The sequence below is a fragment of the Phaenicophaeus curvirostris genome, chromosome 2 (assembly GCF_032191515.1).
Source record: "Phaenicophaeus curvirostris isolate KB17595 chromosome 2, BPBGC_Pcur_1.0, whole genome shotgun sequence".
Classification (NCBI taxonomy): Eukaryota; Metazoa; Chordata; class Aves; order Cuculiformes; family Cuculidae; genus Phaenicophaeus; species Phaenicophaeus curvirostris.
In genome coordinates this window covers 55,590,386-55,606,881 of record NC_091393.1, presented here as the reverse complement: position 1 = coordinate 55,606,881, position 16,496 = coordinate 55,590,386, and the positions used below count along the sequence as shown (strand labels likewise).

At 40.9% G+C, this 16,496-nt stretch overlaps 1 protein-coding gene across 4 annotated transcripts in view; it reads left to right on the top strand.

The window, feature by feature from the left end:
* Positions 1–200: 200 nt before the first annotated feature.
* The window catches only part of PLEKHG1 (pleckstrin homology and RhoGEF domain containing G1), a 135,368-nt gene continuing 119,072 nt past the window's right edge, over positions 201–16,496 (top strand). Inside the window, exons 1-2 of one of the 4 annotated variants that reach the window (XM_069852121.1) lie at positions 394–414; positions 11,781–11,865. The gene's annotated coding sequence lies outside the window, so the exon portion shown is untranslated. Of the gene's footprint in view, positions 415–2,268; positions 2,399–11,780; positions 11,866–16,496 lie in introns of those variants that run through there. The other 3 variants (XM_069852120.1, XM_069852122.1, XM_069852123.1) reach the window with 3 other exon arrangements.

Here is a 16,496-nt window from a genome sequence, read left to right as displayed (position 1 = left end):
AGTGGCTAATCTCTCTGTCCCCCGCCTCCCCCTTTCCCAGCCTCCGGGGGAGGAGGAGGAGGAGAAGGGGAGCGGGAGTCAGCTGCAGCCCGGGCGTCCCCGGGGAGGGGCTGAGGCTGCGGCTCGGCTGCGGGACCTGGATGGAGGAGGAGGAGAGTTTCACAGAGTCCCCTGCCCGGCCGGGAGGCGGAGGAGGAGGAACTTTAGAGCTGGAGCCCGTGCGCACGGAGGGAGCCGGGGCGCGGCCGCTGGGAGGGGGACACCCGCTGAACGCGTTACGAGCCGGGGAGGGGGGCGGCAGGAGACCCTCCCGCAGTCCCCAGCCCGCACCCCCGCGCCCGGCTCTGAAAGGGGAGCAGGAGCAGGAGGAGGAGCCGGTGTGCGAGGGCAGAGCGCGGCGAGCAGCGGCTGCCGGTGAGCGCGGGGGCTTTGTTCGCGCTGGGGAGGGGGCGGCTCCGGCTCGACCCGCGGGGCGAACGCGTCCCGGGGCGGGGGTGGGGGGCGAGCTGGGGCTCGGGGGGTGCCCGCTGCCCCGCGGCCGGGCGGGAGCCCCCGGCGGGAGCCTTTGTGCGAGCCCCCCGGCTGCTCCTCGCTCTGCCCCCCGACGGGGCTTTGTTCGGCCGCCCCGCTCCCGACGGGGAGCCCGGGATTCAGCCGAGGCGTGAGCATCCATCGGAATCCCGGCTTTGGGGGAGGGAGAAGGTGTTTTCTTTAAACGTGCGGTCAGACCGTGCGGCGTTTCAGGCTTTGTGCTGATGCTTTAGCAAACCTCTGTCTTCGGGAAAACCGTCCCCTCGATTTTTTTTTTTTTTCCTGCAGCGTCAGTTGCGTTGTGATAAATGTGGCCCAAAGGGTGTTAAAAATACGATTGGTCGTGTCGTTAAGTATCGGGAGCGTTTTTTCTGGGGCGAGGAGAGCGGAGAGAGGCAGCTGGGGCAGAGGAGAGCCCCGTAGGACCCTGGAGGCATTTCCCCATCTCCTGCTCTTGCCCTTTTCCCTGCTTTGTGGGTTGTGCCCCGGTCCTTGTCCCTCTTGTTGAAGAAGCTCTGAGGAGCTCACCCTTCCCTTGGCATTGATGGACCTTGAGGCACTCGTTTACTTCTTGCTCCGCAAGCCATAGTGCTCCAAGTATGAGGGAAAAGGACCTGAAACAAACTTAGCTATACATTCAGCTGGCTTCCAACAAGGTCTCCCTTTAGTTGGCTTTTTTTTCCCCTTGGATTATTAATTGGCAGGCTCAGAAACAGCTGTGGCCTTTCTTTTTTCTTTTAATGTTTGCTTGTACTTCGGTGATTTAATAATGCTGCCCGGAGAACCTGATGACTTATAGGTGTTTTGAAAGCTGTGTAATAAGAGCCTACTAATAGTCATCTTTTGCTACTGTTTCTGTCTTGGAGGGAATAATCTTTGCTGCTGGAGAGCTGCGGTTCAAATTTCCACAAGTGTTTGTTGCCTGTGCCTCTAGCTAAATTTATAAAGGAATCCTGGTAGCTTGTACAAAGCTAAATCTGGCTGTAGCAGCTCCTGGCTGTGTAATTCACTGTGGCTGGCATGACACAAGATGCAGCTTCTTTGAGATTTCTTTTAAAAAATTTCTTTTTACTTGCTGTGTGGCACGTAGTTTTCATAATTTTTGGGAACTCTTTACCGATGTGTGTTGGTGCTTTGACATGCAAACATAAGAGTTATGCTAAGGTTAGAAAATTTATTAATAAGGCACTTGTCTTGAAAATATGAGACGGCAGTTTGAGATCGGTCTCTTAATGAATATTGGTATTGTTCTCAGGTCCATGTAGATGCCTAGCTATTAAACTTTGACTCTCTGCTTCTCCTCTGTGTTCTCAGTTGGCAAGCTAGAAGTTATGCAAAGCACTCCGATAAAAGGCTTAGTTTTGAATATGTTCATTTACAGGAATGCTAGCTTTCTGTTGCAGACTTAGAGAGTCCTAGGTATACAACGTCAACCTGTGGCCGTATGACTGAGTGCCTCCCTGCAAGGGCATGTTATGATTCTTAAGCTAGGTGCTAATGTGTCATTTTTCTTATTGTTTTACTTATGATTTTCAAATGTTGTAATTTGTAATCTTATTGGGCAACATCTTGCAAAGACAGTAGTGACTTGATTTTTATGTAAGGGTAGATGTCAACAGTGTGCAGCTTTGGAAGTCTTCAAGTAGTGAACTTAGTTTGTTGGCAGCTCTCACGATTTCAAGACATCTGCTACTGTGTTCTCCTTCTTCCTTGGGCAGGATGTGAGAATAGAAGTTAACTGTCCAAAGGCATCCTTTGGGCCAAAAGTGGATGACTGTGAGGCCTTGGTACAAACTGTGTCCAGCTGAAAAGGCTTGGAGTTAAGTGAGCTTGTGGGACCATCCTGTGTCGTGTGGTTTTCTGCGGGGTATGCTTGGTTGGTTTCTTGGAGGGTTTTTTTTGGTGGATTTTTATGGGCTTGTGGTTTGTTTTGGTTTATTTTATTTTAAACTTTTGTCGTGACTTAAAAGGTTAAAGCTAGAAAGGAAGTGGAAATATCTGCTTACTTGTTTAAAGTACTTTAGGCAAGTCATGAGCTTGTGGGGCTTTTTGCTACAGTGATGAAATTTTTCATGTGGCACCTATACAGACAACAGTAGCAAAAAGCCCCACAAGCTCATGACTTGCCTAAAGTACTTTTTTTTTTTTTTAGTATTAATATTTTAGTATTTTTTAGATACCAAATCATTTGGTACTCTGTGTGTGTGTGTGTGTTTGACAGCTTTGCATTTGTTTGCATTGCTGTATACTTGTTGTCTTCTGCCTTTCCTATGCTTGTGATTTCTTGGCTGAAATTCAGGAAAGGCTTTTTAAGCCCTGCTAACTAAATAGGATTATAGCAACTGATGAAGGCACATACTCGAAGTAGTGCTTTATTATCTTTGAATGCAAACTCTGTAGTGCAAAGCTGATCTGTTTTCTGTAACCATGTAATGCTAGCAGATCTGTAATTGTGATAGTAGCTTCTGTCATTTTTACCTTGCTGAAAAAGTTATTGGTAACAAGGATAGCTGAAACTGTGATAGCATCACCCATACAACTTGTAGGCTCTGGTGAATTCTTATGAGATCAACCTAGACAGAGATCTAACAAGAACACAGTTACAAAAGTAGTTGTGGGTAATTTTGAGGAATACTTCCACAGATTAGCTTGCTATTAAAAAAAAAGGTTTTGCACAGAAGTATAACCTCTAAATTTTAGGTGTGATCTTTGTATTTAAAAAAGACCAACTCCAAATAAAAATAATTCCTAGGGAAGGATGCTACAAAATGTATCAACTCAGAATGGTTTTTTGGTTTATCTCAATTTTTTTTAAAGAAGTCCATCTTTTACCAGATCTTTAGCACACTTACTAAAGTATGCCAAAGACTCCTTGATTTGTTGAGTTTTATTTACGTGTTTGTTTCCCTCATGTTTGGTTGCCACTTCAGCCATTGCTGGGCATGACTATGCCTTTTCCTAGCCAACCCGGAGTTGTAGTTCTTGGCCTGTGGGGCATGGGATTGTGAAGAGGATAGGCACCATATTGCTAGGTGGCAGCTGGAAGTGATGCTCATTAAGGCCCTGTTGTGTACCCCAGGTCCATAGGTTCAGATGCGCCAGGTCAGGAAATAATTGAAACATCCAGTCTAATGATAATGAGAGCTATTCGCAGGACTCTGATTAGAAGCGTTTCTCAGATTAGACATCTATAATGCTGTGGCAGCTATAAGTTTGTGCAAAGGAATTAATTTGATGAGCATTCCCTTTTGTATTTAGTCGTGTTGAGAAGGATGATTGATGTATTAAAGAGACACATTGTATTGACACTTTATATTACTTATGGCTTTAAGTTACTTTGCCGTAAGTTTCTTAGAGGCCAGTGTAGTCCACAGATATTTAGCTACAATATATTATAAAAGATAGAATAATGGTATATGAAAAAATGCAAGCTAGTAATATAATCTCTACTGAAGACATTTGGAGTAGCTGTGATTGTATGAGGTCTCACACAAAAAACCCGAGACTAACTCCAAGGCTTGGGAACCAGCAGTGGGAGGGAAAAGACAAAGAGATGGTTATAGAACATGTTTTAACCTGTCACAGTGAGACGAGGCTCAACTTGATCATTTCACTCAGTAAAGTGGACGTGTGTTCAAATACAGACATTTTCTTACCCTCAGTTGAAAAATGTGGCTGTACAACAGTGAACAGCAAGTTAACATCAAGTTTCTTGTGAAAGTGAAGAAATACATGACGGAAAGTTTTCAATTATTGTCTGAGACTTACAGTGAAGAGATCCCAAAGATCGAGTTGGTCCTCAAAGGAACATACTTTTTGTTGGTAGAAGATGGGAAAGCAAAAAGCTTTTCAGAAATGATCTGCTTTGAATGTTGGCGGCATTGTACGCAGCTGTATTGGCAATCAGAAGTTGTTAATCACCTTTAAAGGTGATGGTATTTGATTTTCTTGATTTCTTACATAAGAAGAGTTACAGGCACAGTCTTGGGGTTTTTTTTTGTGTCAGACTTCGTATATGGCGGTCCCCTCTTACAACGAGCTGGAATTTTTGCTTGTGATTGACAATGAGGATGCCTTACTACTAGTTACTGTAAACAGCATTTTGCTTTTGTAGTGTTAAGGGGAAGGGGGCGGAGGAGAAAAAGAATTATTACAGCTCTCAGCTGAAGTGGCAGAGGGACTTGAAGAGATGTCGCTAGTTAGTTTTGAGAACCTGCATTACTGCAGTCACACAGAAAAAGTTTTAGTTTGTAGGACTGGCAATGAGGAAAAAAGTGGAAGAAAGCATTATTCTTGGAAACTGAGACTGCAGAGGACATGAAACCTAGTGTTGTGTGTGTCCTCCTTTTTCTACATTTAAAAATGCTTTTCAAAGCTGCTCATTTAAGATTTGATTAAGCCTCTCATTTTGCGACACTAACCAAAGCCACCTAGAGAGTTGTGCTACATCACTAGTCCCAGCATCTTCTGCACTCCAGTCGCAGCTCAGACTTCCCAAATGTGTGTTATTTATTAACTACTAATCTTGTAATATTTTTCAGTTCCTTTTGGTTTTTAAGCCTATTAAAGTAATATTTTCCAGTTCTTTCATAGTAACTCTAATGCATTGAAACTTCTTTTTTGAAAGAAGAGCTGAGATTCCCACGAGCTGCCATGGCTCCAAGGCTTGGGGCTTTAGAAAAGCATCACAGATCAGAGGGAGCGAGTAGTTAAGAATACAAGAGATGAATGTGAACTGATTAAATAACTTCAAGTATCAAGAAAGCCCGTTTGTGTTAACTGAGTTTCTCCATTTGTGAGATAAACGATCTCGTAATGTTAAAAGTTTATTAAGTCACATTAAGGATACAAATAATTTTTTAGTTGTGATTGTTGTATCAAATGAGTCTGTCCAGTATGATTCATCAAAAGTTGAATTTATATGAACTTAGCCTAAAATAGGTTTAACTGCAAATTTGATTACATATGCAGGAAAAGAAAGAGGCCTAGTCAGGGTGTACTTTGCAAGGAAATGGAAGGAAAAGCTACTGATACTATCCAGGAGGACTGCAAGAAGCAGCTGTCTAAGCAAAGTTTCAAGCTGCTTAAAACCACTGTCAGCTGCCCGCTGGGGTGCCTTCTGAAGGACCTGAATACTGGGGGTGGTCACTGCCTTTATTCTCACTAATCATGTTGCAGAGCATTGCTCTGAAAATACAAAGCAAGGTGTTGGTTTAAAAATGAATCTAGAAGACATACTTGATACAATTGGCTTGTTTTCTTTCTTCATTCTTCAGTGTGAGCTCCACTAGTCCTGCTTCCTAGTTCTGTATGGTGGACTGTGGGTGATTATAGTAGTGGAAGTAGCATGTGTGTTTTATAAGTGTAGTGAACAGGTACTGCTTGGGCTGGCAGCTGTTTACCATGCAAACTTGTGACTGGAGCAGTGCTAATTATCTTTGAAACCTATAAGTCTTGCTTGCCTGCTCTGTCATTGAGTTTCAGACTACAAGTAGTGCCAAAATTTTTCCCATAAGCACGCGTTCTGCAGAAACTTGCATGTGAGCCCTGCCCAGATGTTTTAAAACCTAACTTAATGAATGTGAACATTGAAATATTTGAACATTCATATCCATTCAGACATTTCAGGATCACGCCCCAGGCATTAGTATCATGCAGCTAATGTTTTCTGCTGATAGGATGCACGTATCCTCTCAGTGGAAGTACTGAGCAGAGATAAAAAGGATGTCACAGGAACAGCAATTGAATCACCTGTTTAGTTGCTTACTCAGAGCCATTGTAGATAAAACCTTGATACCTAGCTCAGGAAAGAGAAGGCTGTTTGGATTGCCCTAAGGAGCACTGTTAGGAACAGCCTAACAGCCAGCTTCCTTTCATGGTCATGGTTGACATCTTCCAGCATTGCCATCCGGGTTTGGGCTTCAAGGTTAGTTTCTGCTTTAATCAGCCCACATGAGTAGTTTCTGTCTCCTAGATCTAGTGCATAGGCTCTAGCGCTTGTACTTTTTCCCATGCTTCTGCTTGTGTTAGGTGGAGTTATCTGTAAACACAGGCAAGTTTTTCTCGATGACCTGTTGTAAACTGTTCTTTGTTAAAGTATTTACCAATGTTTACCCTCCTGCATGTCCCCTAAGATTAGATATGATGACTGCTGCAGCTTTGTTTTGATTTCTACATACAGTATCGACTTGTTGTTTTTCTTCTCTCTCTTTTTTTTATTTTTTTTTTGTGTTTGTGTGGCCTATTCTAGTAAGACCAGGTTCACAGTTGAGGTTGCAGCGCATTTCAGAAATGTAGTGGCAGAACTACTTGCTTTTTGCTGCTGCCACTAATCTGTGGTACTTCAGTTTAAAGTAACATCATGCTTTGTGTTGTCAGTGAAGGAAAAATTATAGTTCCTTCTTCATAAAGAATCTTTAAAATAGATGAGTGAAATGAAGAACTACTTGTTATGCAAGTCTGTAATCTACTTTATTACTTCAGTATGTACAAAGCTTTCCACTTGCTGTTTAAACTGCAACCAAGTTAATATCAGCAAAAGCATGATTTTAGTTTGCAAGCAGGTTTAGTGCTGCCCAGATTACCATGCTTCACCCTCAAATGTTTGTGAAGCTTTGTCACTGTTTACTTTCCAATTCCTTCTCATTATCCTGATAACATACTTTGTGAGGTTGCTGAGAATGCTGTCATATCTTGGCCATAATCATCACTTGAGTGATGTCATTATAGACTTCAGCTTGTTGGAGAAACACTAATTTCTTTGAAGAATCAGCAGTCTTAGCCTATTTGAATGGTAGACAAAGATGTGTTTAACAATGTTTATTGAATTTGGAGAGACAGCTTGTCTTCCCTTGTACAGTACCAGCATATGAAGTTTGTAATCTCTCCATTCTGTCAGTCTGCTCTGATAATTGCCAGTCTCTCTCATGTTAGATGAGTCTGAAGTCATAAGTAAATGATTTGATCTCTCCTGGTCCTTTTCTGCTCATGCAGCCTTGAGGAGGTTCGCGTCTCTGTCCTGCAGGCAGATAGGTCCACTTGCCACACTCCTCACTGGGTGCAAACTTTTACAAACCTTGCCTTATCAGGTTGGTTATGCTGAGAAGTCTCGTGTGTTGTGGTAGGGGAGGGTATTGTCTCCAGTATCTTCTTCTCCTGAGCTTGAACTCATTTAACCTTGTGAGTTTTTCCCACATTTCCAGTGCAAAGCCATTCATTTGTTTTCCAAATACCTACCTGCAGCACCAACCATCAGGCACAGTGGAGGCTTTTCAGTAAGCCACTGTAGAATTTTGTGAGTGAAAGATAGTAAGTCATTAAGCATTTAATCTCTGAGGTTTCTTTCTGATTTATTGGGCGGTATCTAGGCATGCATCTGCCCTTCAGGAGTCACTTTTGTCTTTCATAAAGTCTGCCAGTGGGAATATGCAGTACAGAGCATCAAGAAAACCTGATTTTTCTTTTTGTGTGAAGGATGAGAGTGGTTTGCCGAGTCCTGAGCTGTGCTGAGCAGAGTTTAGAGCTGATCTCCTGCATGGTGACTTGGACTGGTGATCTCCATTAATGCAGCCTGCACTTTGCCACTTTATGTGCAATGTCACTCCCTCCCAGTAGCGTGGCGTGTTACCAGGTCTGCACAGGTCTGCTCCCTTGGTCAAGGCTGTATGTGCCAACAACATCTCTTGAGTTCTTCAGTCTCCTAGCTAAGCCATCCTGCATCTCCATGCACTACGCGGTTCCAAAGAAACCGTATTGAAGAGGTTCTTCCTGCAACTATTAGACATAGGGTCCTGCCAACCACCCCTGTTGTCAAATGCACCCAACGGTTCCCAATGCAACCCTCTGGTTCCTCCAAAGGAGTTCCTTCATTGAAAGTGCAGCGCATGCACTCAATCAGAATTACCGCAAGGTCAATGCAAAGCAGAATAGGCATTTTTGTTCTGCCCTTTGTTGATAAAGCTTTGATGTGATGTATCCTGTAATATACACAGGTGGGGTATGGAGAAGAAGGGATTTCTTCGACATGCCACTGTGTGCTGTTTGGATAGGGTAGGAACTGTGTCTCCTTTTCAAGGAAGAATTCTGAAAAAACAAACCCTCAACTGTCTGGTTTGCTGCCTTCAGAAGATAAGCTGGTCACCAGCTTTTGTCAGTGCAGATCTGTTTCTTTTTAGTCTCTTTCATCTCTAAGGGACATTGCTTTTGTACATACTTGACAGATTCATCTGCCCAACCTGGTTGTGTGCAGAGGGATGTGGGTGCCAGCGGCATCTGAATGCCCTTTCATTGCTGCTGTCTTGTAGTGATAAGGAGTTTGTCCAATGTATGGTTCCTTTTTTTTTTTTTCTTTTGCTGTTCTTTAAATCGATGCCTGTGCTGCATGAAGAGTCCTTTTTGTTTTTAATAGAGAATCAATGATGCCTGTCTTATGACCATTTTAGAAAAATGTACTGGGTTGGTTTCTCTTATTTGTTAGTCATAAAAGTTGAGTCATTTCAGGAGGTGATTAGTTCTGGTACATGGGTCAGAGTTACTTGTCTATGCCTGTACTTGTCCAACACTGACTTCTTTACTGAGGACAGTTTGAACTCAAAGCAGGGATGGTCTGGAGGAGTTCTGGCAAAGATTCACTCTTAGTTGTTGACCTTCTCATGCAACTTGGCCTTGGTGTTGTTCACAGTTGTGAATAGGTAGGGTGAAGGAAACTCGAGGACCGCTGCATCCACTTAGCCCATGAAATTAGCTTAGGATGCCTGGGAAAGCACTCAGGCGATTGCATGTGGAATGAATCCGTTTCCTTGGGATGCAGTACATCTGTCTCTTCATCACAGTTACATCATGCTGTGCAAAGGTGGTACAGTGTGTGTTCTTCTCTTGATGCTGTAATAGGCAAGCTGCTTTCCTTGGCCAGAAAAATTGGGCTTTAACTACTGGCAGATAATTCAGTAAAAATTATGTCAAATAAATTCTTACTTTCGTCCTCCTCACTGGCAATTAAACCTGTACAGTGGTTTGCCGTCTAACTTGTGAACTTCTAGTAAGAATTTTATTTTCAGCTTTTCTTAGAGGATTGATACGCGGAGTTGTTTGGCAAGAGTATTTATTTTAAATTACTACAGTATATATTGACACCATTTTATTATGTCAAATACACAAGATGATCCAAGTTGTGAGGATGGAATTGTCTAGATGTGATATGTGATTTAGCATTGTTGAGGACTAGAAAAGAACAGGGATGACAGTGAATGGAACAAATGTTAAGCTTATTCAGAATTGCCTGGTTTCCTGATTTGTCATTTTTTCATATATACACCCATTTTTTTGTATACACACATGTTGTTTATACAAGTTATATGTACAAACACAGAAATGTACAGATGTTTGTATATATAATTGGTTGTGGCTGTGTTGCCAGTCTGTCTCATTCTAGGGTTCTTAAATGACTTTTGCTAGCAGTTGAAATGGAGTCCTTTGCCTCTGGAGGACTTGAGACTAAGGAAACTTGCATGGGCTAAATGGAACTAGGACAGTATTTGCAGCTCACTTTATATTTTTGTTTTGCTTAATTTATAATCTGAGGTGCAGTGAGGTGGTTGGGCATTTGAATGTCATGACTGTTAGTCTAATCCAAAGAACCTGGTAAAACTACTCACGTATTACCTCCTTCAGATTCACAGAAATGTTAGTGCAGGCTATTCTATGTATTCACTTAAGAGCAGAAAAAAACCTAAATGCAGTCAATAAAATTATTGTTATTGTTGTCACTCAGTGATATCAAAAGGGGAATAATATACTCTTCTAATCTGTGAATTTGCCCTGTAGTGTTGATTTATAGCTGTAAATGTAGCAACTGGATGAGGGAAAACGTATTTCTATTTCATTTAAAAAATCCCAAAACAAAACAACCACATCTCCTATGTGGAGTAGTTTTTGTATTTAAAAACCACCTGTAGATTAACATTATGCCACATTGGCAATATTGAATTGATTGTATTACTGTTGACATTTTAAGTAAACCAATATTTTTTTAAATGGATTTTTGAAATATAAAATCTTGCCTGTTTATGATTTGGTTCCCCTAGACCAAATTAACTTGGACATTCAGCGGGGACTCTATTTATTCTGGCATAAGAACAAGCATGGGGCAGGACTTCCTGATCTCAAAAAACTGGTGATGGTAAGAGGCCTCCGCAGTGTTCCCAGCCAGCTTGAATGCTTGAGGTATTTGCCATGCAGGAAATCAATTGCAGCTGAATGTGCACTGTTTCCAGTCCAAGTATATAAACAGGACTTATGGTGATATAAAAAAAAACAACCTAAAAAATCCCGTCTTACATTCAGTAGCTTCTTGATAGTTCAGAGCAAGAACGTTTGATTTGTTTTTTGTGGATTCTTCACTGTCACCTTTGGTTGAGGCCATAGCACAGGAATAGCTAAGGAGGAGAGGTAAATTAATCTTGGTTTCCTCCAGAATGGGCAAATTCAAAGCAATGGCTTAGAGAAATGAAAATAATAACAAAAGTATCTTTGTTCAGTTTCTGGTTGATGTTCCAGTTGGTGTTCTGAAGCTGGGAAGGATTACAAATTTAGCAAAGGAAATGGATTTGTTTCCTTGTATTCCATGTGCAAGAATCCTGCATTTTTTAGGCTTCTAGGTAGGCTAATAAATTTTACTAGAAAAAGCTGCACCACAGTTGTATCTAAATAGCTGCTTTTTGCGAAGTGGTAGAAGAAACAATATGTAATTGTCATTATTTATCATTCTTTGTTGACCTTGTGAAAATACCTAGATGATGCAGGTACCAGACAGATCTCAAAGTGACTTATGCCTCTGATTTGCTTTCATGACTAGAGGTGTTGTCCTTCTGTTGCTCCTGAGGAAAGTGAGGCTTCATCTGTACAGAGGTTTCTAGACATTAAAGATAATGAAGTTTAAAATTGGTGCTTGTAATTTCCAGAAGGAGAAGGGCCTGAAGCTTTAGGGGTTTAGAGCCTGGGAACCCAGCAGCGCTTCCCTGCTCTGCCACAGGCTTACAATGCAACTGTCGACAAACTGTCTGATCTAGATCTTTAAAGATATGTAGGTAGGCGCTCGCAGAGGTGGGAAGACTCATAATGGGATTGCCAGAATCACATTAGCGTCTAATTCCTGTTTGAACTCTGACCCTATAGCCTGCCTGAACTGGATTCAGCTGTTTAAGGCAGAATACTACTCAGTAATTCAGTAATTTTTACCCTCCTTTCTGCAGAATGCCAGAAATTCAACAGAGGAGACAAAAATTGACTCCACTTTGCCTAATCTAACAGTGATTTATTTGGCAAGTGCTCTACCAGGTAAATTTTTTAATTATTATTTTAAGTTTTTTAAAAAAATTAGACATGATATTTATGCCTCTGGCTGAGGTGATTACCACTGGTGTTCAGTGAGCATACTTGGAGTTAACCACAAGACTGCTTACTGTGCAAATCCACAATAGATCGCTGTACTGTGTTAATCCTGAAATGTTGGTTAGCCAAGACGGTGGCTTTTCTTAATGTGCGCGCTAGTGGGCTTTTATGCTAATTAAATTCAAATCTTGGGGCACCTAAGCAGTTAGGGGAAGTTAAGTCTTCAGTTTTAGTGCTTATTTCTGTAACTGAAGTTTTGCTGAAGATCTATAGCTGAAGTCTCGTTTGGTTGCTTGATTCTGTCCTTTTGGAGGTAGAAGTGCCACTTTCATGGAAAAGCAGTGGTCTCTGCGTAGCGCTGAGATCTGGCACTGATGTGTTCTCCTGAGATTTCCTATGTTACGATATGTAATTTTGAAGAAATTGATCTTTCATAGTTTATTATTTTTAGGAGTTTAATATTGTTTATTTCCTCTCGCTACCTGGAAGCCTTGGGGGACCTGGGGAACTTGGGAGCAGATTTAGATGCCATGGAAATATAACTTGAGTGTAATAACTGACTTAACACATTTGATCATCTGAAACAAATTGACATTCCAGAAATCTTCGCAATAGGGCTGGTGGGAGACTCCACAAAAAAAATTGAATAAGAGGAGGGCTTTTTAAAAAGTCCATTTTGTTAATTGCCACTCTGGTTTCTGTGACCTGCACATGGAATACTAATGAGCTATATTAGACCACTAATTATTAATATTTATTTTCTTACTGTACTGATAGTGGCATTTGTAATATAATTTTGTAGTATGTGTTGATGATCCAGCTGTGTTCAAATGTTTATAAAATGTTAGGAGAATTGCAACTTTATGTTGGATCCAGTGCTCTGAGATTGCTTAGCTTTAATTGATAGACATTAGCAGGATTGCACCGGATTCAGTTGAAGCTTAATCTGACAAGCATTGGTGAAATCTAACTTACCTTTGGATCCAAAAGAGAACAGTTTCTGTAAGTAGGAAAACTTTTGGCAGAGGCTGAGAGGAAAGACCAGAAATTCCTCTGCAGTGTTGTCTAAAAATAGCAAGATTTGAAGAAAGTTGCATGTTTTAACATAAATAGAGAAAAATCATTAGGCATGATCTAAATTCAGTACAGTAGTTGTATGAGTTATTTGCTTATTGTTAATTACTAGCATTTTTTTTGTCCACAAATGTGGAGGGGCTGTAAATTTCCAGGCTCCATGCAGCAAATAATTTTATTTATTTAGCTTGAAATTTTTATGTATCCAAATGCATGTGAAATATTTGCCTAATGACCTTCAAAAGTCAATTACTTGCACAAATTCTTCCCTGCCCCCCCACCGGATTTCCGCTTAATTTCAAATGTGCTTGGCCTTGTTTTTGAGGTGTAGTGAGTTTCATGTGTTTTCATGATGAATAGAAAAGCTATACCAGATTGTCAGAGTGGAATAACCTCTCTCCTGAAAGCTTAGATAGCATGGCTTGTGCGTGTGTCCTAAGAGACAGAAGATTTCCTAAGATTCTCAGGGATCCATGGCAGACAAGCGTTCACTGTGATGTGCTTCAGAAAATGGTTGTATCAACAAAGCTGGAGTGCGTGGGAATGTATCAACTAATGGGATAAGGTGTTCAAGGACTAGATAAAGTGCATTTAGTAAGGAGTTAATTTCACGGGGAAAAGGAAGAAACCTAAAATACAACGGGTGGTGTTCTGTAAAAATAATTGCTTAATGGTTTGAGCAGGTACAGCTTTGAGGGATGGATGTTAAACCTATACCAAATAACCACTAGTAATTTTGCCAAAATTTGCTGCATATGCCAGACTTAAATCTGGAGTTTTTAAGAATATTTTCATCCTGAAGTACTATTGGGAGTGATGGGGGAGACATTTTATGAAATTTGCTTGTTTCTTGCTATTATGATCATATAAAAAAAATATTGTTTGTTTTTAATTGTTTCAATAAGTTGGTGCTTAGAATAGGCTAATCTTTGGAAGAATGAAAATGAGCCTCAGCAGCTCTTGAAATCATGATGTCTGTTGTAACAGAGAAGGAAACATCAGATTGGTGTACTTTGTTTAACAATTCAAGATGAGTTTTAATATGCAGTGTGTTTATGCTAAAAGTCGCTACACAAAATAAATTCCTCGAGCATCTGTGTGTCACTGACTGCTTTGTTTAGGCCATGTCTTTAATGGAATGAGGACTTGCAAATCTGTGTGGGGGTGGAGAGGAACGATGCATGCCCACGTGTGAGCTTTTCTGTAAGTCAGTTCTATTTTTGGTATGCGATGGAGCAGAGGTACAGGGCAAAAAGTAGGGGTTTGCTTGTGATCTGAAGGCTTGTAAAAGCTTTCCTGTTGCAGGAAGTGCCTACCAAGTTCTTAGAGCATTTGCATTATTATTCATGGAAATATTCAGGGCTTAATTTAGCATGCTAGATTAGGGCCTAATACCTTAATTAAGCCTAGCAATTTTTAATAAGTTTTCACCAAACTCATTGTGGCTGATTGTAGTCAGACTGAAAGAGACATAACGTATTGTGCATCTCTAGGGTTTTCTTTTGTTGATGATATTATGAAAGCTGTCATTCTACTTCAGAGTGATGAAGCTGACCAGTGGATGTTATCTTTAATAGAAGAATCCACAGATCTGACGAGACTTCTTAAAAATATTAATACAAATAACTTACGCCAGTGACATATTGAAAGTCTAAACACTTAGTATGTTTAGACTAGCATCTTTATAAAAACTGTGATAACAGTTTGAAAAGAGGCTTTGTTAATTGATAGAACAGCTTTTCTAGCTGCTGCTTGATTCTCTTGTCAGTTCATGTATTTAGGATTTTCTACCGTGAAAAGATTAGATTAATTGTCTAGACGCATAGAAGAATAATATAATTAGGATTGTGTGCAATCTATAGAGAAAATGATTTATTTTTTTATCTTTTGTGTATTAAGGTGCTGAATAAAAAAATCCTGTATTTATTTTTAAAAAATCCAAAAAGACAAGTTCACTTGCCCCTTGCTTCCCCCAGTGCTTGCTCAGAGTGGTCGGTCCTTTCCCGCTGCCATCTCCTATTGTTGCAGTCAAATGACCAAGGAAAAGTGTATACTTCCTTTTGTGTCCAGTAGATAGGAGTTCTTAATTGATGACTGCTGCTTTCTTTCTGACAAAAAGGAAATGAATGGGCAGTAGTGATTATAGAACATCTGTTGTTTTCTGGTGAGCATCCTGTACAGCAGTGAAACTGTCTTGAAGACTTCTTTTTTTCCCTGTTCAGGACTTGTTATTAAAGGGTGTGTGTGTGATGTGATATTATTGTTCCCTTGTCACAGGTGTAGCCAGAGCAGAAAAACAAAGTGAATGTTGGAACAGAATGGCATGTTTATATTTTCTAAATAAGTGTAACTTACAAAAAAAAAAAAAATTAAAAAAATGAAATCTTGCAAAGACGTTAGGCAGATGCTGTGTTTTGATTGCATGATACCGGTAATAAGTACTTTCTTCACAGTATAGTTGCTGCATTGTAGATGTAACATTTCAAAATCATGCTGAAAAGGACTTCCTCAGAGGAAGAAGGGAAACAAAATAGCGCTCATACCAAAGACCCAAAAGGTGAAACATTTATGCAGCTTTCCCTATAGTTTCTACCATGCGGTTTCCCAGTCTGTGATGTCATTTTCCATTTCCTGCTTGAACATCTTTTACTTCATGTGTTGCAGCATAACTCCATCTGGAGTGCTGAGCAACTCCCTGGAGAGCTCTGTGATGTTCTCCTGTCCTCCTGGGGAGGGGTCAGGAATGGAGAGCTTGGGGGTTCCTACCTGGCTTTACAGACTGTGGAGAGGGAGGGATAGAAGAAGTATAGGAAAGAGTCTGGCCTGATGGAAGATGACTTGAAGATGGGGAAGACAGATGTTTGGCGAAATGGTTTAGAGAGGCCAGTAAAGCCAGCTGGCTGAAGTAGATACAGGATGGTATTGGAAAGCATCACAGCTTGTCCTCGATCTACATCATACCAGCCACAATTTTTCCACATTTTTTTTTTTTCCCATTTCTGACTCCTTGTATTATGAAGAAGCGACTGAAAGTGGGCTGTGCTCTATGCAAGTGTGCCTACAGGGAACCTTTTTGTTCTCTCTTGCCACACAAAGTAGTTGAAGGACCATTAACTGAAAGAGCTCTCTAAATGTGAATCCTTAATAATTACTTGTTGTCCTTTGTTCCTCCGTTTTTCTTTTATCATGTTTAATTGCAGCATTTCTTCTGAGCAAGGTGCCACTGCCCTGCTTTTGCACAGACTAAAAATTTTGGAACTTAAACTGATAGTACTTGTGTTGAGCTTGAATGAAGCTGGTTAACTACAGTTAGCACACCAGGTAGCGCTGCCCTCTTTCTTGGGAGTTTCTGTTGCATGTTGGATAAAATTTGCCTTTTTTTCAGCCCTTTCATTTTACTTGCTATCCCAAAAGCTGCTCTTTCCCTGCCCTCTCAAGAGAGGATCCCCAAAGTAAAAGTGAGCAAGAATTAACACTACTGTGGGTGAATATCAACATAGCTG